Source organism: Poecilia reticulata, chromosome 9 (assembly GCF_904066995.2).
Source record: "Poecilia reticulata chromosome 9, P_reticulata-male-v2, whole genome shotgun sequence".
NCBI classification, from domain to species: Eukaryota; Metazoa; Chordata; class Actinopteri; order Cyprinodontiformes; family Poeciliidae; genus Poecilia; species Poecilia reticulata.
In genome coordinates, this window is record NC_088838.1 from 34,188,855 (window position 1) to 34,200,803 (window position 11,949).

An 11,949-nucleotide genomic window follows, 5' to 3' on the forward strand; every position below is an offset into this window, starting at 1 on the left:
TTCTTTTATTTTTCCTTCTCCTTCCTGTAAACAAAAATTAAATACAAATTTCAGATGATTTCTTGTTATTGGGAAATAAATCCGTCTCAGCCAGAGGTCTTCAACGTGAGGGTTGCGACCCCTAGGGGTGTCATGGAGGTACTGCAGGGAGTCGTGAGATTTTCAGACATTTTTTAAATTCAGTTGTTTCTTAATAAACATTAACATAAAAACAGCATGAAACAAATTGATAAAAGGAGGCATGAGTTAATGTATTTCAGAAATAATAAACAAGTATCAGTTCATTATATTAAATTATATTAAAGGTTGTGTATTTTAAGCAGTGGTGGGAAGTAACGAAGTACAAGTACTTCGTTACTGTACTTAAGTACAATTTTCGTGTATCTGTACTTTACTTAAGTAGATTTAATAATGGATACTTTCTACTTTTACTCCACTACATTTTACAGTAAGTATCTGTACTTTCTACTTCACTACATTTCTACAAACTGTCGCGTTACTCGTTACATTCAAGTCTCGTTGCTCTTTTTTTCCGTTAAAATGTGAAGTTCAGGGATTTAAGGTGGCGCCGTAAAATCCCAGCAATAACGTGACTTAGTGTCTGTTGTCACCCATCGGCTCCACCTTTACTCGCTGCGGAGCTCCAGACATGCGCAGTGGTTTCCTCTGAGCGGGAGGAGATGTCTGTCTAATCGTCAGTAATATAATAGCTGCATAAATCATAGATATGGCGACATGTAAAATCAGCAGCGCTTCGCTTTCACAGACGGTGGGACTTCGTCCAACTTTTAGCGTCACTTTAAAAGGAAAGCTTAAAGAAAGGTAAGATCTGTGGACGTGATGCTAGCTAAGCTAGCTGTACAGAGACACATGTTGCATCTGCGATGAAAAACAGTTGTCACTCATGCGCTGAATTATTGTGTGGAGGTGTTGACTGAGGTGTCGCATTTATGGGACAACGCTAGTACCAAAGTGCAATATAGTGATATGACATTCAGGAACGATCCGATTCTTCTGGACGGATCTTTACTGATTAAATTTATTTCAGCTCTAAGTATTTAATATCTATGGGAATGTGGATCTTTCAGATCAATTTGAGAAGTAATTTTGATAGGTAAAACTTAATTTTTTGTGTCATGTAGCGCGGGGTGCTGGTCTTGACTTGGTCTTGGGTTGGTGGTCTTGACTACAACTCTGCTACGTGGCTCCTCGGTTGCCTGTCCTCTCCCACCCACCTTCTTTCCATCCCCTTTCTGTTGGATTTCTTTAAAATAAATTAAATTAAAAAATTAAATACGATCGGTTCACTTAATGATATTGTATTAGCGATTCAGCAAGTACTTTTACTTTTAATACTTAAGTATTTTTAAAAGCCAGTACTTTTTTACTTTTACTTAAGTGCAAATGTTAATGTGGTAGTTTTACTTTTACTTAAGTAAATTTTTTGAGTATTTTCTCCACCACTGATTTTAAGCTAAAATAACGCAGAATGTTCATGTCTGTATTAATCCATTGCTGCTGTTTTCAAACTGAAGTTGAAAATTAAAACAAGAAATAACGAAGTTTCTGATGAATGATGGAGAAATTCTTCATGTTTCATTGGATCCTTGATCAGGTGGAAACATAAAAACTGTATTAATGGCTAAAGTTTTTCAGAAAAATAAATTCAAATATTATAATATATTATAACATTTTGACCTTTTAATCCCCAAAAGTCGAATGTAAATATTTAAGATGTTTTTTCAGAAACAGATAAGCAGCATTTCTCTGAAGTAATTAGCTTGAATTAACTCTTCATTTAATTTGCCCTAATTGAGCAAATAATAATAAAATAATAATAATAGATTATTATTATTATTCAGCAGGTCTTGGTTTCTTTGTGCCAAACAGCAGTGATTTAATTTTATGTGCTAAAATTCATCAAGTTATTTCCTGAACAACAAAGAAATTATTTCAGACTCAACTTTATAAAAATGTTTAATTTGGTGAATATAAATGTAAATATTTGTTTTGATGAAGCAACACTGATGTCAGAGGAAGTTTTTGCAGCTGATATGTAACTTTTTAAACATTTCTGACCTAATTTTAGCCTCTTATTGGTGGTTTAAATAAACTTCTGTTTGCCTGAACTGTTTATTTATGTAAACAAAACTTTATTTTCTTTAATACTCATCAACAAAACCACTGGGAAACAGCAATAAATATTTTCTGTAAAGTTTTTGTGAAGTGTAGAAATCTCATGTCGTAAATTATATATAAACCCACAAGTCTGAGAAACATGCAGATGGAGAAACACCGCGGTGGAAAATGAAGTGTTTTTTTAGTGATGCAGCTTAAGGTGAAGGTCAGTTTCACCGTCCAGTTTTATTTCTTTTATTTTCACATTTTCCTCTTCAGTCTCTTAGTTTTCTGGTCTCCTCCCACTTCTCCACCAGGGGGCAGTGTTGATTTATCTTTAAGCCTCCATTCTTCATCTCTCGGCCTGGTTTCCGTCTCTTCCCCCCAACAGGACGTCCCGCTGCTGTGGACACTCAAACAAAGACTGAAGTCAGAGGGAATGCACACACACACACACACACACACACACACACACACACACACACACACACACACACACACACACACACACACACACACACACACACACACACACACTCATCCCTACAGGTTTCGGTGAAATAGAGGGACAAATCAAAATGTCCTTCTAGTGTTGTGTGTATTCTGATGAAGTGTTGTCAACACGCGCACACACACACACACACACACACACACACACACACACACACACACACACACACACACACACACACACACACACAGAGCAAGACACTTCCCGGCCCCCTCCGCTTTGCTTTCTTTGTCAGCCTGTGTGTCTCTCATGGAACACGGAGTTAAAGGCATTTAATTTCAACACTTTGTTTAAATATACTATATATATCTTTCATCCGAGTAAAGTTTAAAGTTTAGTATATATGCTAATAATTATTATTATTTAAAACAAATATATAAAACTTACCCATGTGAGGAGAAACAGAAGGCCTCTCTGGTTCTGCTTCTGCTTTTGGTTCTGGTTCTGGGTCCGCTGTAACTTCTTGCTGCGGCGAGGGAGGAGGTGTGATGCCGTTGGCATCAACTCTCTGCCCAGGAGGTAGGTCAGATTCTTCTTCAGGCACAAACCCGTCTTCCGAGTCAGATGAGATGTAAATGACTGAATCTTCATTACAGGTTGGACCAGGACGGCCCCCAAACCAACGTTGCTGGCGTCTGTATGAATTTCGATTGGTAACTCGAAACCTGGCTGCCCCAGTATGGGTGATTCCACACAGCAAATTCGGAAGTGTCAGATTCCCAGTGCAAGTGTTGTATGTTAAAAATACAGTGTTAATTCAACAACATGAGTGTTAGTTTCCCCAACACTCACTAAAGAGTTCCAAAGAGTTAAACAAAAAGCAATCCAGTCCAGTGTTGATTTCTAAATCAACACTCAGTCTGGATTTAGAAATCAACATCAGACAGTTCCTCCCACAACTGTAACAAATTAGCAGGGAAGGAGCAACAGTTGGGGTGGGGGTTGTAACGGGCCCCCAGCCTGGACCTACAGGGGGCCCACATGGGAGGCAGAACATGCTTTCAGGGATCCCAATTTTCTTTACAATTATCTGCCATGAAGTGTAAAGGAGAGCCCTCTCCTGTTGAACACTGTTTGGTACCCCAGTAGGTTTTATAGTAGGGTGCCCCATTGTTGACCCATTGTTGATAAAATTTTTACCAGATTGACTGATTTTAGTGACATAGTGAGTGTAAAAAATTTAATAAAATGTTGTGCCACATGTCTGACTTTATTTTCACTCTTATATTTGACTTTATGACACACAAAACTACAAATTAACCTTATTTTCTCCAGGTGCATTCTGGGTAAAGCTTGTCACCAACGTCATCATCAGTCACTTGGCAGCAAATGGCAAACTAGCTAGAGCATTTCTACGGACTACATTAACATGTTTTGAATTTGTGTTGTTTCATCATTAGTGACCAGTAACCTGATGTTTCTGTTCTTCTCAGTTTGTTGACCTTCATGTCAGATGGATTCAGAATGACAGAGTCGCTCTCTGTGGTGGTGAAACTTGTTAGCTCCGCTGTTGCGGGCTTGTCCATGTTGTAAAGTTAAATTATCATGAGATTTATTATTTGGGCTCGGTCATTAGCCCCACCCACCGGTCATTAGCCCCACCCCCGGTCATTAGCCCCGCCCCCGGCCCACACTGACTTGTTCCGCGACATGTTTGCCTGAGGAGCGGAGGCAGCATCATGGCTTCTTGTCTGGAGCTACGCCTTATGGAGCAGGTCGGCCCGTTGCTGCGATACGTAACAGCGTCCGCCATATTGAATGTGGAATATGTGCCAGTAGCTAATACAAGTGAATGGACCGAACTTTATAAAGTGCCGTTCTACAAAGTATTTTAAATTAATTCCTGCCATTGACACATTTTCTCACACACATTAATATACACTGCTCAAAAAAATAAAGGGAACATTTTAACATTTAAGTGAACACTGAAGTGTTCCCTTTATTTTTTTGTGCAGTATATTTGGCAATCAAAGAAATTACTAAAGAGAGTTTCTAACTTTTGATGTGATTATTTAATTGTTTTGGGGAATTTCTGAATAAAGAGCACAATGTTTTATTTGATAGAAATGATTCTGATCATTTTTATATTGAATTGATGAACAGACACACTTTTACAGTGTTTTATTAAAGAATATATTTACATAATTCCATAATTTAATGTACAATTAACATTTCAAGACAAACAATTTTCCTGTATTTATTTTGTATACATTATTGAGAAATGACTTTTGATTTATAAATCAGTCATCGTCAAACATTAAACTACATATTTTTCTTACTTTTTTCCAGAGAATAAATATTTATTACAGAATGTCAACTCTGCTATTGACAGCAAAGAGTGAAAATAATTCTAACAGAGTAAATTATGTTTATTTCATTACAAAAGCTACATTAATACACTAATACTTCAGATTGAGATATTTAAAAATACACAAAAAGTGAAAGAATGAAACATTTATTTATTATACTGGGAACACTGGTCACAGTCTGCTGGTCACACTGGGAGAACTCAATGACTTCTGAGACGTCCTGGTTCACAGGCTAAAGCCAAGAATAAAAGAGAAATTATCCTAAAGTGTAATAGAAAATAAATGTTTCCTTCACATTCATAAAAAGCCATTTTCAGCATGTTGGGCTCTGACTCGTAGCATCTTTATAGCTAAATACCGACATGGAGAAGCTGAGCTGGAAACAGACTGAAGATCAGCAGCTCCAGCTCTGATCCTGACTGATCTTTACTCACTAAATCCTCTGGTTTTTAATTCACTTCTCCTCTAACAGCGGTTTCTCATCAGCTCTCATTAGAAAACAGTATGAAACGTTAGCTGCTATGCTAACAATCAGCGGTTATATTAGCTGCTATGCTAACAATCAGCGGTTATTTCGGGCCAATTTAGCTACATGGGAAATATTTTCCGGTTGTTTAGAAGCAAATTTCTGGCTGCAAAGTCAAGTAATTGTGTTCTTTCATTCTTACCTGTGGAAGGTAATCCTAATGAATCCAGTTTGTTCCGTAAAACGGTTGAAATAAGTCCACACAGCACAGGACTTAAGGAGCTCCGATCGCCCTGCTGCCACACAGAAGATGGCGGACGCGTTTACGTACGACTCAGCGCTCCATGAGGGGTCTACGTAATGATGTCTATGGTTATAACCACCGTACGAGCGCTGGATAATTTCTCTTTTATTCTTGGCTTTAGCCTGTGAACCAGAACGTCTCAGAAGTCATGGAGTTCTCCCAGTGTGACCAGCAGACTGAAGCATGTGGCCAGTGTTCCCAGTATAATAAATAAATGAAAACATGTATGTACTAATTGTGTATTAATGTAGCTTTTGTAATAAAATAAAAATAATTTACTCTGTTAGAATTATTTTCACTCTCTGCTGTCAGTAGCAGAGTTGACATACTGTAATATATATTTATTCTCTGGAAAAAAGTAAGAAAAATATGTAGTTTAATTTTTGACAATGATTTATTTATAAATCAAAAGTCATTTCTCAATAACGTATAAAAAATACAGGAAAATTATTTGTTTGTCTTGAAATGTTAAATGTAAATTAAATTATGGAATTATGTAAATATATTCTTTAATAAAACACTGTAAAAGTGTCTGTTCAGCAATTTCAATATAAAAACGATCAGAATCATTTTTATCAAATAAAACATTGTGCTCTTTATTCAGAAATGCCCAAAAACAATTAAATAATCACATCAAAAGTTAGAAACTCTCTTTAGTAATTTCTTTGATTGCCAAATATATTAATGTGTGTCAGAAAATGTGTCAATGGCAGGAATTAATTTAAAATACTTTGTAGAACGGCACTTTATAAAGTTCGGTCCATTCACTTGTATTAGCTTACTGGCACATATTCCACATTCAATATGGCGGACGCTGTTACGTATCGCAGCAACGGGCCGACCCGCTCCATGTCTATGGTCCAGAAAGAGCAAAGTATGAATAGCTCCAGTTGCCTCTCCTCGCCACTAGTGGGCACTGTGTTACAAGTTTCTGGATCAATTATATTAACATTATATATCAATGAATTTGTATGTCGTAACCTTAATATAGCTGCTGATAAACTTTACTTAGCTAACTACAACTAAACAGTAAAAGTTAAGTTCATACATTATTTACAGTATATGTGAAAAACATTTATTAGGAATCGTTTTTTGCTTCTCTGCTTCCTATTGGATGACACAATAAACCACGTGATCAGCTGAAACCGCGGATATTTTCCTTTTGTGGGCTTATTTAGTCCCCAAAAGAGCTAAATAAGCTGAATTATCAACATTAAACCTACCGGAACACAATATAATAAATACACGAATACATTTGTTTCTGTTAGAGCTTAAAGAAAAAATAAAGTTTTTGAACCGTGAGTCAAAACACAATGTTCGAGGTTGAAATGGTTACCTCCCCAGTTAAATAGGTTATCGCTTCTCGGCCTTTTGGCTAAGATCAAGTGTAGTATCTGTTCTTATCAGTTTAATATCTGATACGTCCCCTACCCGGGGACCATATATTAAATTGATTTTTGGAGCAGGGAGATGGAATAGGGGCTTGCTCCGTCCACTCCACGCATCGACCTGGTATTGCAGTACCTCCAGGACCGGTGCACCCCCTGAGCTGTTAAAGAAAACTGTGATTTATAACATGCTAACGGAAAGAGAGCGTTAAAACTGCTGTTTCACATTGTAGAACTATGAAATTGTCGTGAGCTTTTGTTAGGGCTAGGCTACTCTGACACATAACCCCAACCCACGTAAATATATACGTAAATATATTCTTTAATAAAACACTGTAAAGGTGTCCGTTCATCAATTTCAATATAAAAATGATCAGAATCATTTTTATCAAATAAAACATTGTGCTCTTTATTCAGAAATGCCCCAAAACAATTAATCACATCAAAAGTTAGAAACTCTCTAGAAATTTCTTTGATTGCCAAATACATTAATGTGTGTGAGAAAATATGTCAATGGCAGGAATTAACTTAAAATAATTTGTAGAACGGCACTTTATAAAGTTCGGTCCATTCACTTGTATTAGCCTACTGGCAGAGATGCCACATTCAATATGGCATCTCTGCCATATTGAATGTGGCAGAGATGCCACATTCAACGGGCCGGTCCGTTGCTGTTACGTATCGCAGCAACGGACCGGCCCGCTCCATGAGTCGTCTATGTATTAATGTCTATGGTTATAACCATAGACATAATATAAGGATGACGCCTCATGGCCGCTCTCGCCTATTGTCGTTGACGAGATTTAGGGCGGCCATCTTGGAGCGGTCCATCACTCTACTCAGCTTATGTGTTTAGCAGCACAATGACGTATCAGCGCATTTAATTGAATAAAGCACGCTTTTTTGTTACTGGAAACCATATTCAAACATCTATCAAAGCTACATTTATAAACAATTGTATTTTTAAGTGTTTTTAATACATAGTTCAGCATATTTAAATATGATTAGTGGCTATAACAATAGAATAGGAATGGAATATTCTGATATCGACGTATGATGAGCATATTACAAAGCACACAGCTGTTCATAATGTCTTTAATAAATTATTTAGAAATAACAATACATATTTTTATAACTATACAAACACAAATAAATAATGATTAATACTGGATACGTGATATATATATATATATATATATATATATATATATATATATATATATATATATATATATAGTTACGGCTTCCTTATAGCTTGAGACTGTATACAAGCCGCAAGGAAGGAGGCAGATGACTAGTGAGTGTGAGAGCCACTGTCCACGATGAAACATCCAAGATACATCAATACAGAAACTGGATAAATACCAGGGCCTCAGGGAGGAACTGGAAAAGACCTGGAAGGTGAAGACCACAGTGGTGCCTGTGGTCATCGGGGCCCTCGGGGCAGACAGTCACCCCCAAACTGGAGCAGTGGCTCAAACAGATCCCAGGAACAACATCAGACATCTCAGTCCAGAAATGTGCAGTTCTAGGCACAGCCAAGATACTGGAGGAGAACCTGAAGCTCCCAGGCCTCTGGTAGAGGACCTGAGGGAATTTTTTTTATTTATATACAGTGGGGCAAAAAAGTATTTAGTCAGCCACCAATTGTGCAAGTTCTCCCACTTAAAAAGATGAGAGAGGCCTGTAATTTTCATCATAGATGTACCTCAACTATGAGACAAAGGGAGAAAAAAAATCCAGAAAATCACATTTTCTGATTTTTAAAGCATTTATTGGCAATATATGGTGGAAAATAAGTATTTGGTCAATAACAAAAGTTCATCTCAATACTTTGTTATATACCCTTTGTTGGCAATGACAGAGATCAAACGTTTTCTGTAACTCTTCACAAGGTTGACACACACTGTTGGTGGTATTTTGGCCCATTCCTCCATGCAGATCTTCTCTAATTTCAGTATTTCTTTAATTGTTTTAAACTATTATAATGTATTGAGTTCTACTCTTGGACAAGGGCTTTTACAGGCATCATCCACCGACTACAATGTTTAAAATAAAATAAAAAATTCAGCAAATACCTGGAAAATATACATTGGAAAGTATACATGGAAATATACATGTAAAGTATACACAAAATATACAATTTATATTTTGTGTATATTTCATTCAAATTTTGTGCTTTATCCAAAGGACCTGTTTTGTCCCTATTCTCAAGAATCACAATTAATTTTTTTAGATTTACAGAATCTCAGTTATCCTTCCTAGCGGCTGAACCTGTGTTACACCAAGCACTGTAGCTAGTATTAGCTGGTATCTCGCTGGTGGAGATAAATACAGTAAGGTAATATTCTAATCACAATATATACACAATAAAGTGTCCATCTTACTTGTTAAATGTTGTCTGTTGAGCCCTCACATTAATAATCCATAGATCCGAACAACAATATCCCTCAGTGCTGAGGCATCTTCTGCTGTTTTGATTGAGCAAAGTAGGAGGGAGACCGCTCCAAGATGGCCGCCGTATTTCCTGAGCCGGAGCAGTCAATGCGGGGTCTACTCTTATATTATGTCTATGGCGCTCTGTCTTTCTCTCGCACTTCCCGCTACTTAGCAGTGGGTGTCAGGTTACATTGTGTTGCATTCAATGTTGTCGGAAAAGAGTTTTATGCGCTTTATGTCCGATTTGCCATAACTATTTATTGAATTCATTGTCACTAACTGGGTGGCAACAGTGGTGGAAAGGCTCTCGTTTGGGGTGGCAACTTCTCGGAGTGCTGATGCCTCGCCGGTCCTGAACGCAGCGTCCCTAGCTTTCAGCAGAGCTCTCACCTCAGCATTCAGCCAGGGTTTCTGGTTCAGGTAGCAGGTTTCTGTCTTGGTGGTGATGACATCATCATCAGCACAATTGGAGATGAAGCCAAGAACAGAGGAGGTATATTCCTCCAGGTCTACCTCTACTTCATAGGTAGCTGCCTCTCAGAAGATCAGCCAATCTGTGGGCTGAAAACAGTCCTGGAGCACAAAGGCTGCATCTGCTGGCCACACAGTGACTGTCTTCTTCGTTGGTCCAATCCGGCTCATCAGTGGACGATGTGCTGGTACCAGGAGGATGGAGATGTGTTTGGAAAGGCCAAGATGAGGGTGAGGAAGAGCTCTGTACGCACCGTGAATGTTGGTGTGGACTCAGTCCAGAGTGTAAGATGGATGAAAACTGGGCAGAGTGTCCGTCAGTTTCACGTGGTTAAAGTTCCCCAGCTCATGTAAAACGCCTCCAGGTGCTTCATCTGCATTGAGCTAACGGTGTCATACAGCTCCTTCGATGCTTCGTTGCCGTTAGCACCCTGTGGAATGTAAACAATGGTGACAAACACCCCAGTAAACTCCTGAGGCAGATAGGATGGCTGACAGCTGTTAACCAGTCCACAGTTCGTACACCAATCTGCATTCACTTACATACATTGTCCTGCTCCTTCTGACATACATTGTTTTTTCTGAGTGTTGGTCGCGGTCTGCTTGGAATAACTGAATACTGTTAATCTGGAAGGCTCAACGGCATGTTGCTGGTAAGCCAGGTTTACGTTGGGCAAAGAATGGCACAGGCCATCTCTGCAGAAACTCTCAGCCTCAGATGTAACAAATCCTCTATCTTATCCAGTGAGCGAACATTAGCCAGAAAGAGAGTCAGAATTGGAGGCTTCCTAGGCACCAGTAACATGCTCGCCCGTTTCCCCTTTTTCTGGTTTCGGGCACAAATTTTTCTTTTGACCGTTGGTCCTGGCACCCTTGCTGTGCCAGTCCATTGTCCTCAAGAGCCGCTGTCTCCCAGGTGTGGATTTCAGCTTTGGTGATATTTTACCAGCTGAACTGTCTCCAATGGCCATCAGCTTAACCGAGTTGCATTCAGCCTTAAAGTTTGTTTTTATTCAAACTTCAGCAGTTTTCTAGTTGTCCTGCTGAGGTAGTGACATCACACAATGTGATGTCACAAAGAGTGATTCACAAAAAGCTGCTTGAATTCTACCGTCATAACCATTGCAGAACCTAGAGAGCAAGAAGGAGGATTGTTTCCCAACAACAGTTTGAAAAGGATTTGTCCTGACAAAGAATTAACAATGAGTGAAAGCAGCAAGACTTGGAGCAGAAAAACACAACACTGGAGCAGAAAAACACAACACTGGAGCAGAAAAACACAACACTGGAGCAGAAAAACACAACACTGGAGCAGAAAAACACAACACTGGAGCAGAAAAACACAACACTGGAGCAGAAAAACACAACACTGGAGGAGAAAAACACAACACTGGAGCAGAAAAACACCGCCCTGAAGAAGGAAAATTCTGTCTACGAGAACGTAAACTTTATCTTGGACGGGGAAAATAAAGTTTATGCTGAGGAAGTTCACGACCTGAGACATGAAAGGAGGGTTCGTCTGGATACGAAAAACACAGTCTTGGAGAAAGAAAATGGCGCCCTGAAAGAGGAAAACACTGCCCTGGAGGAGAAAAACACTGCCCTGGAGGAGAAAAACACCGCCCTGCAGCAGGAAAACTTCATCTTGGAGGGGGAAAAAAAAGTTTATACTGAAAAAGTCTCCAACCTTAGGCAAGAAAGGAAGGATCTGCATAGGAAAACAACTGACTTGGAGAAAGAAAACACAACACTGAAGGAGGAAAATGCCACCCTGCAGCAGGAAAACAAGAAATTGGTGGAACAGCACAACCAGGAGCCATCTGATGAGGAAGCCCAGAAAGACCAGCCTCAGGAGCAGCCACATCTTTTCAGACGTTTAATCGGAGGCGTCTGGAATACACTGCTGAAAATGTATCCAACAGGCACTCTGAGGTATTGGGTTG

General features: G+C 38.8%; 2 long non-coding RNA genes and 1 other non-coding gene across 3 annotated transcripts; 1 reads left to right on the forward strand and 2 right to left on the reverse strand.

Annotated features, from left to right (window-relative positions):
- Positions 1–4,800: 4,800 nt before the first annotated feature.
- On the reverse strand, positions 4,801–5,754 carry LOC145552918 (uncharacterized). The gene is made up of 2 exons (XR_014089052.1): positions 5,607–5,754; positions 4,801–5,170 (listed from the first exon to the last, which is right to left on the reverse strand). It is a non-coding gene; the product is annotated as an uncharacterized LOC145552918 (long non-coding RNA).
- Positions 5,755–7,063: 1,309 nt separating this feature from the next.
- On the forward strand, positions 7,064–7,254 carry LOC145553014 (U2 spliceosomal RNA). Its single transcript, XR_014089187.1, has one exon. It is a non-coding gene; the product is annotated as a U2 spliceosomal RNA (small nuclear RNA).
- Positions 7,255–9,658: 2,404 nt separating this feature from the next.
- LOC145552923 (uncharacterized) lies at positions 9,659–11,596 on the reverse strand. The gene is made up of 3 exons (XR_014089057.1): positions 10,550–11,596; positions 10,261–10,437; positions 9,659–10,191 (listed from the first exon to the last, which is right to left on the reverse strand). It is a non-coding gene; the product is annotated as an uncharacterized LOC145552923 (long non-coding RNA).
- Positions 11,597–11,949: the final 353 nt, after the last annotated feature.